The sequence below is a fragment of the Triticum urartu genome, chromosome 6 (genome assembly GCF_003073215.2).
Source record: "Triticum urartu cultivar G1812 chromosome 6, Tu2.1, whole genome shotgun sequence".
Classification (NCBI taxonomy): domain Eukaryota; kingdom Viridiplantae; phylum Streptophyta; class Magnoliopsida; order Poales; family Poaceae; genus Triticum; species Triticum urartu.
The window spans coordinates 69,860,616-69,878,837 of NC_053027.1; the positions used below are offsets into that span (position 1 = coordinate 69,860,616).

The window sequence follows — 18,222 nt, forward strand, 5'->3', positions numbered from 1 at the left end:
TAACAAACTATCAATATCTTATAGAAGGTCTTACAAACAACTAAAATTCTCAATTAATCTCAGTTTTGTACATGATATGTTAGCTTGCCTTTTGTAAGTATTTTTCGATCGAGTCGAATTAGCTGCTGCTATCTATGGTGATTTGCATGAGCATAATACTGCTGTAGAAGACCATGCTAATCAAGCGAATATGCTTCTTCAAGAGAATCGAAATAACAGTCAGTCGTGGATGGATTAGAATGGATTATTTTTTACCTTGGTGACAACATCGGGCGGGCGTTGAATCGTGGACATGTCCCCCATGGATCTGGGCGGCTGGGCAACAGATGGACCGAGCTCCCTCCTCCGCCCAAGAAGCAGCCGGGGAAGCAGCACCGACGCCGGAACAACATGGCGGATCCAAATCGCCAGTCTCCTCTGTCCAGAGCTGAACTGAGTGGCTGCCCCCATGAGAGGACATGGGCACATCCAAACCCACACACACCAGACACGCGTGCATGGTGGCTTATCCGGTGGGAGACTACCGCTTGCTCCCGCTGAACCATTGTGTCCCACAACGCTTGCACCTGTCCACCCGTGAACTGCCGCTTCCACCCTTGAATCTTGTGGCCCACTGGGAAAATGCATATCTGAGCGCTCGCAGGTGCCAGCCATCTATTCCAAGGGGAGAAAAAACTCTACTCCCAAGGAGTTTTTCTTTTCTTTCTAAAGAGTCTATTAGTCTCAGGTACTCTCTGTCCCATAATATAAAATACTTTTTGACACTACATCAGTGTTAAAAAACGTCTTACATTATGGGACGGAGGGAATAGGTTTTATTCACATAAACAAGTGTGACGACCGGTCAAAATCTTACCACTCAATTTTTTTTCAAAAATGATCCATATCTATTATCAATGTTCATTGAAAATACAAAGCATATCAAACATAATAAAAATTACATTGAAGTTCCAAGACCATCTCGCATAGCCACTACTGTCGCGGATGCTAGCTAGGAAGTCTTCATGCATGTGCTCCTTGTTCAATACGTGGAGCCGCAATCGTCATTGTTGAACTCTTGCCTAGATCTGAAGCATCTGACACCAAATCCCGCCACACGATGAGAAACCCTAACCTCATCACCCCAGGAAAACGACATGAATCTACGCTAGAGCTCCGTCGGCTATGTTCAAATGGACTGCAAGACAAACTCGAAGAAGTAGCGCCACCATCCGCTCGAGTGTCGACCTGCAAGGACTAAAAAACCTGACCTAAACTACTAACCGAATCGAAGGCATCGAGATTCCCATCCCCATCATCGATCGACGGAGCGGCAGAAAAGGGAAGGTGAATCCACGGGTTCGCCGGTTAAGTTTCGAGGGGAGAGTTTGCCCTAGCCACCTAGAGTTTACTCTCCCCGAACAGCAAGCGACCGAACGAAAACACATGTCGGAGCGCTCCCAACCATCCATTCCCAAGGAGTTCCTTTTTTCCTTTTTGAGGGTCTATATTCTCTAAGGGTTTTTATTCACAGAAACAAGTGGGATGTTGCAGAAACAAGCGTGATGACCCAGTCAAAATCATACCCCTCAATTGAATAGGGGAGCTCCTACCCCTAGGGAGATTAATGATTTATAAAGGTAACAATAAAGACGATAATAAAGATATGCTTTGTTTGCGTGAGAAACTTTCAGTCTATTCATATTCAATTATGGGAGTACAAAGGCACCAAAGAAAATAAAAATGTTAAGTCTGTGTGCATCACTGTTAATCATCACAACTAATACCACGGTCTAATATATCATCTTAATTATTCTATTACTTCTTTCGAGATGGCTGCTGTTAAACATGAGGAGGTAGACACCGCCAATGATACCAGCGGTTGCCAAATTACCCATGGTAATTCTGAAAAACACATTTATAATTGTTTATAAACTGCAAAGAATGTTTCTTCTTCTTCGCTGATGAATGCTGTTTGAAAAGTTTTTTGTATCACTTACACATGCAAGTTGATCAAGTATGTAATAAAACAAACTTCTTTCAGGGTCCAATAGATCTTCTGTTTGCTATTCATTAATGCTGTAATTATTTGTTGTTACATGTGCAAGCACTGCTTACTACTTCCAGCTTACCATATACTATGGATACCATTTTCTGCCTTTCACTAATACACACAAGCTAATTAGCCACCCTGTTTGTTTATGTTATCCTCTATCTGCTGTCGCAACCTTTTACAATGATCTCCTTACCTATTCAACACAGACGAACCACTATGTCGGAAGCACAATAAGCGATACAAGTATATTTATCGCCCATGCAAAGCAAGCTCAATCCAAAAGTTCAAAGGCAAGAAAATCCATCTAAGGCCTGGAAAGTCCATTCTCCGTGGTAAGAACTACATTATTCTTCCCATTCCATCAGCTCTCGCAACAGCTACTGAAAAGTATAATTTTGTGCAATTTAACATAGGTGAGCCTTGCAATCACTACTTAGATGAGTTTAGTCGCCACGTTGTGTGGGGCAACACAGTTAGGCTCTACAACCATAATGTTCGTGCACTACGAAAGATCATCCGCAGCACCACCACGCCTAATAACTACTATGTGTGCCACATGACATAAACATTTGCAACACAAGGCAAAAGAATGGTAATCCTTCGCAATTATTCTGTTCTGTTTCATATAATAGCATGGTATAATATGATATAGTGACTAACCTTTACTACTGTTTTCAGTACTTTAATGTCCACTTTTCTACGGGTTCCCTTTTCCCACACATGGATGCTGACCACGGTGAACTTCCAATCACAACTGGAGATGGAACAACCACCGTCACGGCCTGCTTTATCAAGGGAGTTGCCAAAAAGGCCACCATCACTAAAGGCTGGAGCGACTTCTTCCATCGGACCCACATGAACGAAGGGAAAGCATATGCTTTCGGCTTCAAATGCACTTCCAAGGGATTGTGCCTGATTGTCTACTCAATATAAGCAAGCTGTAGGAGCCCCTTGCTATATAACATAGTATTAGTATAAATGCCTACAAAGACATCTATGTTTATCCTCCTTTTCGATCTTATGTAATCCCCTAAGACAGTGTTGTGCATTTAGCTATCGATTATCCGCTACTTAGACTGCTCTATCGCATGCTTTTGAAACAACCATGATAAAGGAAATATATGCTCCTTCAAGTGCATATCCAAAAGCCTCTGCATGATTATTTATCCAATCTAAAAAGATCACAAGGGTCCTTTCCTGCATGACTTGGTGTATCATTTCCAATCTTATGTACTTACTGCATATAGTATATGAGCTATTCTTTTTGAACAACAATATGTTAATGCACACTCTTACACCAATTGGCTTACATTCGGCCTTTGCGCCATGGGCGCAACGGGTCATCTAGTAATTCTAAAACATGTAGGATTTTAAAGTCAAGACAACGTGAATCCTATGGGACTGAACTATGTTTGTGTGCAGCATAGGGAAGCATCAAATTGTTTGCAAGAGTGTGGAGTTATAAGAAATAATCATGTTAGTATAGTACAAATGACCACCTATGAAATGGTGTATACCAAATTAAACAATCCATCTATGGAATTTCTAAGCACTACAAACATAGAAAAAATGCAAATCGAAAAGAAGAAACAAACCATCCAGGACACATCAGACATAATTTTTCGACATGGTGGAAAGGTATGGCATGCAATACAAAAAACATATTGTACTACCGCTTTACAGAAGCCAGTAGCTTTTCCATATAATTTATTGTCCATATAAATAACTTCAGCCAGATAAAAGGTTACACATTTTTATAATTTAACTAGGCGCATGTAAAAGATGATGTATTGTATTATTACGGAACGAAAAACAAATCAACCACATATTCGTGATAGAAATGAAACATTTCTACATGGATGTTTAATATGCTATCTTCAGTATCATTCATAAATTTTGTAACACAATATCGAGTGCCAATATTTTGCGCATAGGCTTCCAATAGCCAAAAAATAGTGCTTCTTTAAATTAACATGCCAATTAATTTTCTAAATATAAATGTCAACTACATATATTTAACATTTGAGAAAAAAAATCCTTTTTTCTTGCGGTTTAGTTAAATTAACTAATGTGTTAATGTGTCATGGAAACAATAGATACAAACGATGCATGCATTTTTCTTTGAGTGTAGCATAAAAATTAAAATATTTCTAACAAACTATTAACGAAGGGCAAATCTACATTTGTATCTTTATAAATGATTCGGAAAATATTCTACTTATTGTGATGGGAAATATATTTATCATTCGAAGAGGTGGGTATGTTACCGAATAATTTATGGCCCGGGACACTCAATTAGTAAATATTAAAATGAAGATTAGTGAACATTTTCATGTTTTCGTCTATCTTGTCCATCCACTGACATATGTATAGGATGAGTACGGAGGTACCATCCAGTTCAAAAATATATAAGAAGTCAATATAAACATAACATAATTGGTAAACCATACATATATTTAAGTTATATGACTAAGAATCTATTCGAAAGAGTGGATCATTTCCGACACATGGTAACCAAGATGGATCGTTGCATGTTAGTTTCAATAACTAATTATTATTAACATGTTAATTTCAAACAAACATTCCAGACAACAAATGTTATTGAAAGAATAAGCTATCTATCTAAAAATAAGCTAGCCGGTGCGGATGCACGGGTTCACGACTAGTTAGGCTAATTATTGTTAGGATTCTCTATGGGTTTTTCCCCATATATATTACCTTTGCATTACAAGGGTGAGGAAGGCTAATTATTGTTAGCACGTACTCAGGCTAGGAGGGTGGGAGGAAGGCTACGATGGTGCTGATTTTTTGGATTTGTTTCCATATTATTGTTAGGATTCTTTTGAATTGTTTCCATGTATGACTATCACGTGGCAGGGTGGGACGAAGGAGTGGTGAACAAACGAAGGGGAGGCGAACGAGCGAACGACGTACGAAAGCACCATCACAACCGCAGACTCCTCCTACAGATATCGAGAAATTATGTACCGGCAATGAAATTAAGGCATAAATCGGCGCTTGGGATCTGTCGTAATCGTCGATGATCTCCTGCAATATCCCGTGATTGATTTCTGCATTGAATGAGAAGTATTGAATTAATAGGATTATGGATTGATTTCTCGCATGCGATATCTTTTTTGGCGGAATATTATTAGGCACAAAATAGTTATCTTCGCAATATAAAAGGAGGATAAACCAACATGGTGGCACACAGAAATTCATTTGCACCTTCAGAAGATGGGGATGAGAAGTGCCGCCCTAAGGGCATCTCCAGCCGTTGGCCCCCCAGGGGGCGTCTAAAAGCGCCGCCTAGGGGTGAGCTGGCGCAAAAAATGACCCTGGAGGCGAGTCGGCCCCCAGCCGTCGGCCCCCAGGGCCGCCCCCAGGCGCGTATTAAAAGACAAAAAAAGAACGTTCGGCGAAGTTATGATAAAAACTAGTTAAATTTCGGCCAAACATTACAAATTTCGGCGAAATTCGTCCAAACATTACATCAACCTAATCTAAAAAAAAAGAAAGGGGGAAGTCGTCGCCGCCGTCACCGCCATCGTCGTCGTCGGCCTTCTCCTCCTTGACGCAGGCGCCCCTGCTGGACCCCTGCCCGGCGTCGCCATGGCGAACAGGCGGCGGCGCGTCGTCGTCGCTGCTGTCGCATAGGACGACAACCCCACCTTCCTCGCGGCCGTGCCGGCGCTCCTCGAAGCGGCGTAGGGCGGCGCGCTGGCGCTCCTTCTCCTTCTCGCGGCGCGCCTTCTCCATCGCAATGGAGTCCTGGCGCGCCCATTCGAGGGCGGCGTCGTCGCTGTCGGCGAACTCGGCCTTCACCGGCGCCAGCGGCTCCTTCTTCACCGGCGCCAGCCCCGGCTCCGTCTTCGGCTTGACGAAGCGCGGAGGAGCCCCCGACGAGGGGGCGCGCCGGCCGCCCTCGTTGATGACGATGCCGGCGCTGCGAGTGCGCCGGCCGAGCGGCGTCTCCGCCGCGGGCTCGGCCTTGACGCCGAGCAGCGCCGGAGAGCCGGAGGAGTGGGAAGAAGAACGGGACGACGAGGAGGAAGAAGAGGATGCGCCGAACCTTCCTGGAGCCCATGGCCCGGCGCGGCGGTGCTGCGCCGGGGCGGCCGCCCTCGCCGGGGGGTACGCCAACGGCGGGTTGTTGCCGCCCTCAAGGTGCGTGAGCACGCCCTCGAGTCTGCGGCCGGGGACGCCCCACCAGAGGTAGCGTCCCTCGCTGTTCTGCCGGCTGCCGCCGACCACCGGCGCGTTGTTGGTGGACGCCAACCGCTGCTGTTGGCGGCGCTCGAAGTACGCCGCCCAGGCCGCGTGGTTGTCGGCGGCGTACTGGGGGAGGGAGAGCTCGGCGTCGGTGAGGGACGCGCGCACGATGTCGACCTCCTCGGCGAAGTACCTCGGGTCCACCGCGGGGTCGGGCACCGGGGGAATGGGCACTCCCCCGGCGCTGAGTCTCCACCCCGTCGGCCCGGCGCGCATGTCCGGCGGCGCCGGGATGTTCGCCTGGAACAGGAGCCACGACTCCTGTTTGCACAGCGAACGGCGGCCGAAGCCGTTGGCCGCCGCCGTATCTCCGGGGAAGCGCTCTGCCATGGCGAAGGCGGGGCTGGGCGGGCTCGGAAGAGGTAGAGGGAGGGGTTGGGCGGCGGCGCTCGGGGAGAGGTAGGGAGAGGAAGGGCTGGACGGCGGCGAGGGGCGGGGCTGGTGTGGGCGCAGGTGAGCGGAGGCCGCCGGCTTTTATAGCCGGGCCGCGCCCGTGTGTACGCGTGCGAGGGAGTGGAGGCGTCGGCGCGCCGTCCCGTGAACGCGCCGCCCGTGAGGAATCAATGGCAAGGCTGCGGCAGCCTTGCCATTGATTCCCCGCGGGAACCGAGGCCGTTGGGGGAAGACGAGGCGCCGAGTCGCTGACGCGGCTGGCCCGCGTCTTTTTCGCGCCAAAACAGCTTGCCCCGGCGCCCCCGGGCGCCCCCCAGCGCGCCGGGTTCGGCCTGGATCCGCCGGCGCTGTTTTCGGCCCAAGCCGGCGAAAATCGGGCTCCTGGGGGCGCGACTGGGCCGTTTTTTCGGCGCCGGCGCAAAAAAAATCACCTGGGGAGGCCTTCCTAGGGGCGCGGCTGGAGATGCCCTAAGCTTCCTCATCGTACTTGTGTTACTAGGAGGTTCTACTGAAGCAGGTTATTCGTCTCTCTCTTCTTCTTCAATGGAAACTGAATTGAAATTCTCGAAGAATATTGATATTAACTAAGAAGATGTCGAAATAATCCTACATGGTTATTTTTCTTGCAGAGGACTGCAACTCTCACAAAGTCTCACTTGAACTTTGCGTGAATCCACTTTGTCGGGTGGCATGTATTCATTCCTTCGGGGAGCATGTAAGGGACTATGGTTGCAAGGTCTTCCTATCAAATATTTGTGTTTGCTATGTATGTTACGGTTAGACTTCGTCACATGAATTTGCTGAGGGTCATCAGTATTGCTACATAATAAAATGAGGATCTCGGCAATGCCCTCTTTGCTCTTCATTTGCTCGACCTGTCGACCTTGTTTAGTGGAATAACTGTGCTCCTAGTACTTCTGAATTGTGTGAGTCTGTTCATGTGTTTCCACATATACCAACAACAGAGAAGCTCGTGCTACTCTATGTGTTAATTTGTGTGAGAAATGATGACTAAATCTTTGGGACACCTTAGTAGTTTTATGAATATGTGTATCTTTTCTGATTGGCGTAGCCGGAGGCACCATTCGAATTGTCCGGGACAACCCTATATGGATCTCTCTGCGGCAACAGCAACAATGAGAGGGAACCCGCAGCCACATTGGATATTTGCATCAGTGGCTGGCACCATGTGACATATGTAGAGATTAGGCACGGATTAGCTACAATGCTGCAATATTTATCTCCTCCCATACAAACCATTACAAAGAAAAGAAGAAAAACACCATCCATCTTACAAAGAAAACAAAATTAATGTATTTATCTTCAGCCGTAGAAACAAACATTATAAGGTTCCCTCTCCAGGTGGCCTGTGCGATTCACAATCGTAGGATCGGTTTGGCAGCCTCCATCACTCGTCGGCCAGGGCTGATATGCATCTGGCAGTTGTGGCCGCGGGTAGCCATGGTATGCCATGGTTGCTCTTCACTGAAGGGCCACTAGTGCCTAGGCCGGGAGTAGCTGGAGATGGGGAGCCACCGCTGGTGGCCGTGAGAACCCGTGCACCGCCTTTGCCGTTGGTAGCTACGCCACAGGAGGACCTTCCGTGTGCATATACCTTACATTAAACATATTCTAGAATTTGGTGAGATTTATTTGATTTTTTATTTGAGCATGGGTAGGGGAAAACAAGAAAAGTTTCAATTCAATCGAGGTTTTCGTAACATTTGATTTCATGATAAGGGTAGAGAAAGGCTAGGAAAGTCTTCATTTATTTAAGATTTTCGGAGGTACTTTATTCATGTTTGCTATTGTTTTCTGCAGCAACGGTTGAGATTTCAAACAATAAACAAAAAACGAAAGGGGGCCGTGGGGAGAAAAAAACTAAGAGCGGGTGAGGCATGACTACCAACTCCCATTTAATAGTAGAGATTTCCTTTGGTGTTTTACCATATTGAATAAATACTACCTACAAGAAGAAGAATTTATTCATAAGGAACAAGCAAAATTATTGTGATTTTTTCATGCAAATAAAAACATATTTAATTCATTTCCTATAGTTTGTATATATGCATAGTCGCCCCTTAAAGAAACTATCAAGAAATTATTTAGCGGCAGCAAAATTAAGGCATAAATCAGCACGATCTCTTGCACTCTTCAACGATCTCCTGCAATCTCCTATGATTTTGTACAGGTGGGAAATCGTAGCGGGCGTTGATTTCCACATTTAATGACAAGTATCTCTACTCCTAAAGTCTTACTTGGTAGTCTTGCCTCACCCACCACATCCCACCACAACGAACCTTCGCCCACCTTTCGCATCATGTCACAACAGTGTACTTGGGCCGGCCCACCTTGACACAATCCTCCCGACGCCTGCCCTCATCGCGTCTTCGGTACTTGTCTGGATTAACATCTCGCATTAGAAGTTTAAGAAAAAAAATCGTGCTAGGGTTCCTTGTATCGTCGCCATGGAGCTCCTCGACCAGCTTGTCTCCTTCTGCCTTGCCCCTCCCTTCCCTCCATGCTAGACGCTGGCGATGAGGCCCACAATGCCGTCATAGTTGAGCTCGATCGCCTCCAGGAACCCACCACACCATTGAGGCGAGGCACCTCTTGGGCTCCGTCCGTTGCGGCTTCACCGATGACTCCGTCCCCGGGCATGAGAAGTGCTTCGTGCCGCATGGAACCCTAGGCACGTCCGTTGCCGCTTCGTCGACCCCCACGTCTGGTAGAAGTAGTGCTTCTACGCCATCAACTTCTGCGTTCGTGATGCCGTACTCTACATCCACCTGCAAGCCCCCCCCCCCCCCCCCCCCCCCCCCCCCCCCCCCCCCCCCCCCCCCCCCCCGGCCGTACTCTACATCCCCCCGCCAGCCCCCCCCCCCCACCCACCCACCCGCACCCCGAGTCCTTCCCAGCAAATGGATTTTGTAAAATTCGAATTCTCGTCCAGACTTCAATGATTAATCAAACCTTTTGTAGCTGAAGAATCCATTCAACTAATCGAGGAAGGACTGGAGCTTGCACTTCGAGAATGTTTAGGAGAACACGATACAACTTCTTAAGGACGCAGTCTGAATGTTCTTCAGTTGATTGACGTGATTTCATTTGAAGCACATGCTATGTTGTAGACACTAATTTTCTTGTGGTATTATAAAGTTCTAAGGGATAACCAATGAGAACAGAGAGCCAAACATGACTCTTTTTTCAACTTCTCAAGGATAATATGCAGATTAACTTTCAATGAGGGCTCTCCTATTAACTAAATTATTTTAGTCCACATGCCGGTGGGTTACCATTGCATTATTGACCAAGACTATCTTGCACATAAGCCTAAGATTTGCATACACCTGCATACACCATACAAGAAATCGACGTCTTCAACATTGATAATTTTTAATTCAAATGTTTGATTTTTCCCGGGAATACAGTCATTGTACGTTATTGGGATGCATGTGTAATGGTGAAGAATTGGGTCAAATTATTGAATACATTGGTCAAGTATGTTAAGAAGGATCATAACCTACTTGAAGGAGATTCTGAGAAGCAAAAGTTACTTGATGGGGATTCCAAGAAGAGAAAAAGGTTTTTGCCAGAATGGGACTCCTTTTTTCCTAGCTAAATGTTGCCTGTAGTCAACGTGGTTCTGCAGCTAGCTTTTATTTCAGTTTGCAAAGGGTGCTTTTGTTTCAACTTTAAGAAATGGCCATCGGATTTTGCTTCATGAGGTCAACCTTGCACATCTAAGACTCTACAGAGAATTGGTGTTGCACTGGATCGAGAGAAGGGCATGATGTGCCTTGCTGAATTGGGTGATTTTGATTATATTGAATGCCATCCTTGCTTCCTTATGTTTGCTTGCATGAATCCAACAATGGATGCTTGGAAAAGAAAGTTGCCACGCAGTCTTAGGAAAGGAACTCCGGACTACTTTATTCATGATCTCATGGATGATGATGATCTGCCTACTTTTGTACTTGAAGAAAATCACTGTATACTGCTAAAGGAGTTAAAACTGAGCACTGTACTTGGAGAAAATCACCAAGGTATTTTCTGTACAAACTCAAACAAGCTTATGCAATCTCTACTCCTAAAGTCTCAGTTGGTAGTCTCGCCTCACCCATCACATCCCACCACTCCTATCTTTCCCCCATCTTCCACATCACGTCATAACATTGTACTTGGGCCATCCCTCCTAGACGCAAAACTACCCGGGCATGCCCTCATCGCGTCCTTGCGCCTTGCCCCAATTAACATCTCGTGCTCAAGAATAATATACATATTAATTTTCAACAAGGACTCTCCTATTGTTAACTAAATTGTTTTAGTTCTCATGCACGTGGGTTATCATTGCATGACTGACCAAGCACTACAAAAAAAGACAGTTCCGTGATGATACTTGTTGGTCATAGTAGGTCATGATTTATTCATGCTTGTACATCCATGATGATTTTATGACAGAATCAAGATAGTCATACCGGTGCTGTCGTAGAAGTGTTCCATCACAATTCTGAAATTATCACCACGGAAGTGTCCACTTCCATGACGATAAATGACGCGATGGAAGTTCATTCGTCAAGGGTAACCTATACCCGGCATCCACCGTAATGGGACGCCGTTAACCCTATTGGGTCCGATTTTGGATCTGATAACCCGTTAACAGCAATGACCAATGGTGATTTTCCACATGTAAAACTCTCATTGGCCAGAGGAAACACGTGTCGGCTCCGCCTTGGGATAGATGTCAACTGCCCAATCGACAGATGGCGCCTATGATATGTCAACACGTGGCAAGGCCCAACAGCGGCCCATTGAGTTTAAAAGCCAGGCCCAGTCAAAATTAGCGGGCTAGCCCACATAGGGCCTGCTTGTAGATGGCCCATTCACATTTAAGGCATGTAGGAATAGTGTCAGATCGGCATGTGAATGGCCCTTTCTAGATTTCTCATCATTGCAGCCCATTGTGACTTTTGGTCTCTTAACAGTCCGCTAAGTATTTGGGCCGAATTAAAGCCTAGTGTATTTCCGGCCTATTAAAGGTCCTACTACATTTGGTCCCATTGATTGCCCGATGAAACTTTCGGCCCATAAAAGACCGGAGAAATATTGGGCCAAATTCGGCCAGGTCGGACATCCAGCCTGTTCGCGGCCCAATGTAGATTTGGCCCACTTCCAACCTGTTGTGCTTTTTGACCTGTTAACATCGGACGAAACCCATGGGCCATATGTAGCTCAACGTCACATCAGGCCAACTAAAGGCCCATATACTCGCTGATACAAATCGAGCCCGAATGCACTTTCGGCCTGGTAAAGGCCCATCTAGTAGGTCAGCGCATTTACGGTCCGTTTGACTTTTGGGCTGTGAACGATCCGAATTGTAAATGGGCCACCATGAGCTGACATACATTTCAGCCTACTCATGAATAGTGGGTTATTTGCCACATTTTAGGCCCAATCATCTTTCGGCCTCATAAAAGCCATGGGCATAATTTGGCCCAATTAGGGCCCAATATGACTTTCGGCCTATTAAAGGCCCTTCTTCTTTATGGGCCTTACTCGGCCTGTGAGATATTTACACATGTTAAAGGCCTGTTGTTACTAAGGGCCCAAATTATGTTAGGCCTGTTGACGGCCCACTGTGGACACACGCCTATCAAAAATATGAAAGCTTATACTGATTTAGACCCAGATATTTTTTTCTAATTTCCAATTGATTATTTTCAAATTCACTTCAGGCCTTTTTTGTGACTGTCGGATCTGCACAAATCGTAGCGTTATTTATTCTTTTAGAGAAAAAACTAATAAAGGACCTTAAACTCGTAGAGCCCGTTTGAATTGAACCATGAAATTTCAATCCCTGAAGTTAGCACTCCGTACTTATCGATCCCGGTCAATCCCAAGCATCTACCGACGTGTCACATCCCTAGTTAGAGTGCATTAGAGTGTTGCATCATGTTTAAACTTTTCCAGAAACTTGAAATGGGGAAGACAGAACCCACAGCACCCCCCCTAAAAACAACTAGGGTTTACTAAAAATATTTTCAATGAACCTGAATGCCCTTCTAAAAAGTCCACCATTTTTGTCTTGGGTTAGAACCTTTGGCAAAATTGGTGCATAATTTTCTAGGTCATCCTAAGGTCACTGAATTAAATCACTACTTAATTGCAATTGGGCATTTAAATGCTACGAAATATTTTAAATGTCCAAATAATCCCATACTGGGTGGACATGTGTAGTTTGGTGATTTTTGGAGTTGCCTGGGTATTTTAGAAAAATCCCCAAACTTACAGAAATAAAGAATACAGAAAATAAAAGGAAAAAGAGGGAACTGACCTGGCATCACCAACCGGCCCGCCTGGCGGCCCAGCACTATGCTGGCCCATGCCAGCCAGCTGCTTCGTCCCCGCCAGGCGGGCAGGGAGGTGACGCCGGCGAGCACAACAAGTGGGAGACTGAAGGAAATATGCCCTAGAGGCAATAATAAAGTTATTATTTATTTCCTTATTTCATGATAAATGTTTATTATTCATGCTAGAATTGTATTAACCGGAAACATAATACATGTGTGAATACATAGACAAACATAGTGTCACTAGTATGCCTCTACTTGACTAGCTCGTGAATCAAAGATGGTTAAGTTTCCTAGCCATGGACATGAGTTGTCATTTGATTAACGGGATCACATCATTAGGAGAATGATGTGATTGACTTGACCCATTCCGTTAGCTTAGCACTTGATCGTTTAGTATGTTGCTATTGCTTTCTTCATGACTTATCCATGTTCCTATAACTATGAGATTATGCAACTTCCGTTTGCCGGAGGAACACTTTGTGTGCTACCAAACGTCACAACGTAACTGGGTGATTATAAAGGAACTCTACAGGTGTCTCCAAAGGTACATGTTGGGTTGGCGTATTTCGAGATTAGGATTTGTCACTCTGATTGTCGGAGAGGTATCTCTGGGCCCTCTCGGTAATGCACATCACTTAAGCCTTGCAAACATTGCAACTAATGAGTTAGTTGCGGGATGATGTATTACGTAACGAGTAAAGAGACTTGCCGGTAATGAGATTGAACTAGGTATTGAGATACCAACAATCGAATCTCAGGCAAGTAACATATCGATGACAAAAGGAACAACGTATGTTGTTATGCGGTTTGACCGATAAAGATCTTCGTAGAATATGTAGGAGCCAATATGAGCATCCAGGTTCCGCTATTGGTTATTGACCGGAGATGTGTCTCAGTCATGTCTACATAGTTCTCGAACCCGTAGGGTCCGCACGCTTAAGGTTTCGATGACAATTTTATTATGAGTTTATGAGTTTTGATGTACGGAAGGAGTTCGGAGTCCCGGATGAGATCGGGGACATGATGAGGAGTCTCGAAATGGTCGAGACGTAAAGATCGATATATTGGACGACTATATTCGTACATCGGAAAGGTTCCGAGTGATTCGGGTATTTTTCGGAGTACTGGAGAGTTACGGGAATTCGTATTGGGCCTTAATGGGCCATACGGGAAAGGAGAGAAAGGGCCAAAAGGGTGGACGCACCCCTCACCATGGACTAGTCCGAATTGGACTAGGGGGGGGGGGGGCGCCCCCTTCCTTCCTTCTCCTTCTCTCTTCCCTTTCCTCCTCTCCTACTCCTACTACTTGGAAGGGCTCCTAGTTCTACTAGGAAAGGGGAAATCCTACTCCCGGTGGGAGTAGGACTCCCCTAGGGCGCGCCATAGAGAGGGCCGGCCCTCCCCCTCTCCACTCCTTTATATACGGGGGCAGGGGCACCCATAGACACACAAGTTGATCTTCGTGATCATTCCTTAGCCGTGTGCGGTGCCCCCCTCCACCATATTCCACCTCGGTCATATCGTCGCGGAGTTTAGTCGAAGCCCTGTGTCGGTAGAACATCATCATCGTCACCACGCCGTCGTGCTGACGGAACTCATCCCCGACACTTTGCTAGATCAGAGTCCGGGGATCGTCATCGAGCTGAACGTGTGCTGAACTCGGAGGTGCCGTACGTTCGGTACTTGGATCGGTCGGATCGTGAAGACATACGACTACATCAACCGCGTTGTCATAACGCTTCGTCTATCGGTCTACGAGGGTACGTGGACAACACTCTCCCCTCTCGTTGCTATGCATCACCATGATCTTGCGTGTGCGTAGGAATTTTTTTGAAATTACTATGTTCCCTAACAGTTGCATCCGAGCCTAGGTTTTATGCGTTGATGTTATATGCACGAGTAGAACACAAGTGAGTTGTGGGCGATACAAGTCATACTGCTTACCAGCATGTCATACTTTGGTTCGGCGGTATTGTTGGATGAAGCGGCCCAGACCGACATTACGCGTACGCTTACGCGAGACTGGTTCTACCGACGTGCTTTGCACACAGATGGCTGGCGGGTGTCAGTTTCTCCAACTTTAGTTGAACCGAGTGTGGCTACGCCCGGTCCTTGCGAAGGTTCAAACAGCACCAACTTGACAAACTATCGTTGTGGTTTTGATGCGTAGGTAAGAACGGTTCTTGCTCAGCCCGTAGCAGCCACGTAAAACTTCCAACAACAAAGTAGAGGACGTTTAACTTGTTTTTGTAGGGCATGTTGTGATGTGATATGGTCAAGACATGATGCTAAATTTATATTATGAGATGATCATGTTTTGTTGAAGTTATCGGCAACTGGTAGAAACCTTATGGTTGTCTCTTTATTGCATAAGATGCAAGCACTAAATAATTGCTTTACTTTATCGCTATGCGATAGCGAATAGTTGCAAGAGCAATAGTTGGCGAGACGACCATGTGACGACACATTGATATAGATCAAGATGATGGAGATCATGGTGTCGTGCCGGTGACGATGGAGATCATGACAGTACTTTGGAGATGGAGATCAAAGGCGCAAGATGATCATGGCCATATCATGTCACATATTTTGATTGCATATGATGTTTATCTTTTATACATCTTATTTTGCTTTGATTGACGGTAGCATTTTAAGATGATCTCTCACTAAAAATTATCAAGAAGTGTTCTCCCTAAGTATGCACCGTTGTGAAAGTTCTTCGTGCTGAGACACCACGTGATGATCGGGTGTGATAGGCTCTACGTTCAAATACAACGGGTGCAAAATAGTTGCACACGCGGAATACTCAGGTTAAACTTGACGAGCCTAGCATATAACAGATATGGCCTCGGAACACGGAGACCGAAAGGTCGAGCGTGAATCATATAGTAGATATGATCAACATATTGATGTTCACCGTTGAAACTAGTCCATCTCACGTGATGATCGGACATGGTTTAGTTGATATGGATCACGTGATCACTTAGAGGATTAGAGGGATGTCTATCTAAGTGGGAGTTCTTAAGTAATATGATTAATTGAACTTAAATTTATCATGAACTTAGTCCTGGTAGTATTTTGCAAATTATCTTGTAGATCAATAGCTCGCGTTGTTGCTCCCCGTTTATATTTTGGTATGTTCCTAGAGAAAAATAATTTGAAAGATGTTAGTAGAAATGATGCGGATTGGATCCGTGATCTGAGGTTTATCCTCATTGCTGCATAGAAGAATTATGTCCTTAATGCACCGCTAGGTGACACACCTATTGCAGGAGCAGATGCAAACGTTATGAACGTTTGGCTAGCTCAATATGATGACTACTTGATAGTTTAGTGCACCATGCTTAACGGCTTAGAATCGAAACTTCAAAGACGTTTTGAACGTCATGGACCATATGAGATGTTCCAGGAATTGAAGTTAATATTTCAAGCAAATACCCAAGTTGAGAGATATGAAGTCTCCAACAAGTTCTATAGCTAAAAGATGGAGGAGAATCGCTCAACTAGTGAGCATGTGCTCAGATTGTCTGGGTACTACAATCGCTTGAATCAAGTGGGAGTTAATCTTCCAGATAAGATAGTGATTGACAGAATTCTCTAGTCACCATCACCAAGTTACTAGAACTTCGTGATGAACTATAGTATGCAAGGGATGACGTAAAAGTTTCCCGAGCTCTTCGTGATGTTGAAATCGATGAAGGTAGAAATCAAGAAAGAGCATCAAGTGTTGATGATTGACAAGACCACTAGTTTCAAGAAAAAGGCAAAGGGAAAGAAAGGGAACTTCAAGTAGAATGAAAAGCAAGTTGTCACTCCCGTGAAGATGCTCAAAGTCTATGATGTATCTTACCGATTTACCACCATCATTTTTTGGGGTTATGCATTAGAGACAGCTGCATTCACTTTAAATAGGGCATCATCAACATCCGTTGAGATGACACCTTATGAACTGTGGTTTGGCAAGAAACCCAAGTTGTCGTTTCTTATAGTTTGGAGTTGCGATGCTTATATGAAAAAGGTTTTCAACCTGATAAGCTCGAGCCCAAATTGGAGAAGTGCGTCTTCATAGAATACCCAAAGGAAACTGTTGGGTACACCCTCTATCACAGATCTGAAGGCAAAAACATTCGTTGCTAAGAATGGATCCTTTCTAGAGAAGGAGTTTCTCTCGAAAGAAGTGAGTGGGAGGAAAGTAGAGCTTGATAAGGTAATTGTACCTTCTCCTGAATTGGAAAGTAGTTCATCACAGAAATTAGTTTCAGTGATTCCTACACCAATTAGTGAGGAAGCTAATGATGATGATCATGAAACTTTAGATCAAGTTACTACAGAACCTCGTAGGTCTTCCAGAGTACGGTCCGCACCAGAGTGGTACGGTAATCCTGTTCTGAAAGTCATGTTACTAGACCATGATAAACCTACGAACTATGAGGAAGTGATGATGAGCCCAGATTCCGCGAAATGGCTTAAGGCCATGAAATCTGAGATGGGATCCATGTATGAGAACAAAGTGTGGACTTTGGTGGAGTTGCCCAATGATCGGCAAGCCATATTGTATAAATGGATCTTCAAGAGGAAGACAGACGCTGATAGTAGTGTTACTATCTACAAAGCTCGACTTGTCGCAAAAAGGTTTTCGACAAGTTCAAGGTGTTGACTACAATGAGATTTTCTCAACTGTAGCGATGCTTAAGTCTGTCCGAATCATGTTAGCAATTGCCATATTTTATGAATCTGGCAAATGGATGTCAAAACTGCATTCCTTAATGGTTTTCTTAAAGAAGAGTTGTATATGATGCAACCAGAAGTTTTTGTCAATCCTAAAGGTGCTAACAAAATGTGCAAGCTCCAGCGATCCATCTATGGACTGGTGCAAGCATCTCAGAGTTGGAATATACGCTTTGATATGTTGATCAAAGCATATAGTTTTATACAGACTTGCGGTGAAGCCTGTATTTACAATAAAGTGAGTGGGAGCACTACCGCCTTTCTGATAATTATATGTGAGTAACATATTGTTGATCAGAAATGGTGTAGAATTTTTCTGGAAAGCATAAAGGAGTATTTGAAAGGAGTTCTTTAAAAGAAAGACCTCAGTAAAGCTACTTACATATTGAGCATCAAAATCTATTGAGATAGATCAAGACGCTTGATAAGTTTTTCAATAAG

General features: G+C 44.9%; 1 long non-coding RNA gene across 1 annotated transcript; it reads left to right on the plus strand.

Annotated features, from left to right (window-relative positions):
- Window positions 1–1,869: 1,869 nt before the first annotated feature.
- Window positions 1,870–3,175, plus strand: LOC125515013. Its single transcript, XR_007286750.1, has 2 exons — window positions 1,870–2,627; window positions 2,714–3,175. It is a non-coding gene; the product is annotated as an uncharacterized LOC125515013 (long non-coding RNA).
- The last annotated feature ends 15,047 nt before the right edge of the window (window positions 3,176–18,222 follow it).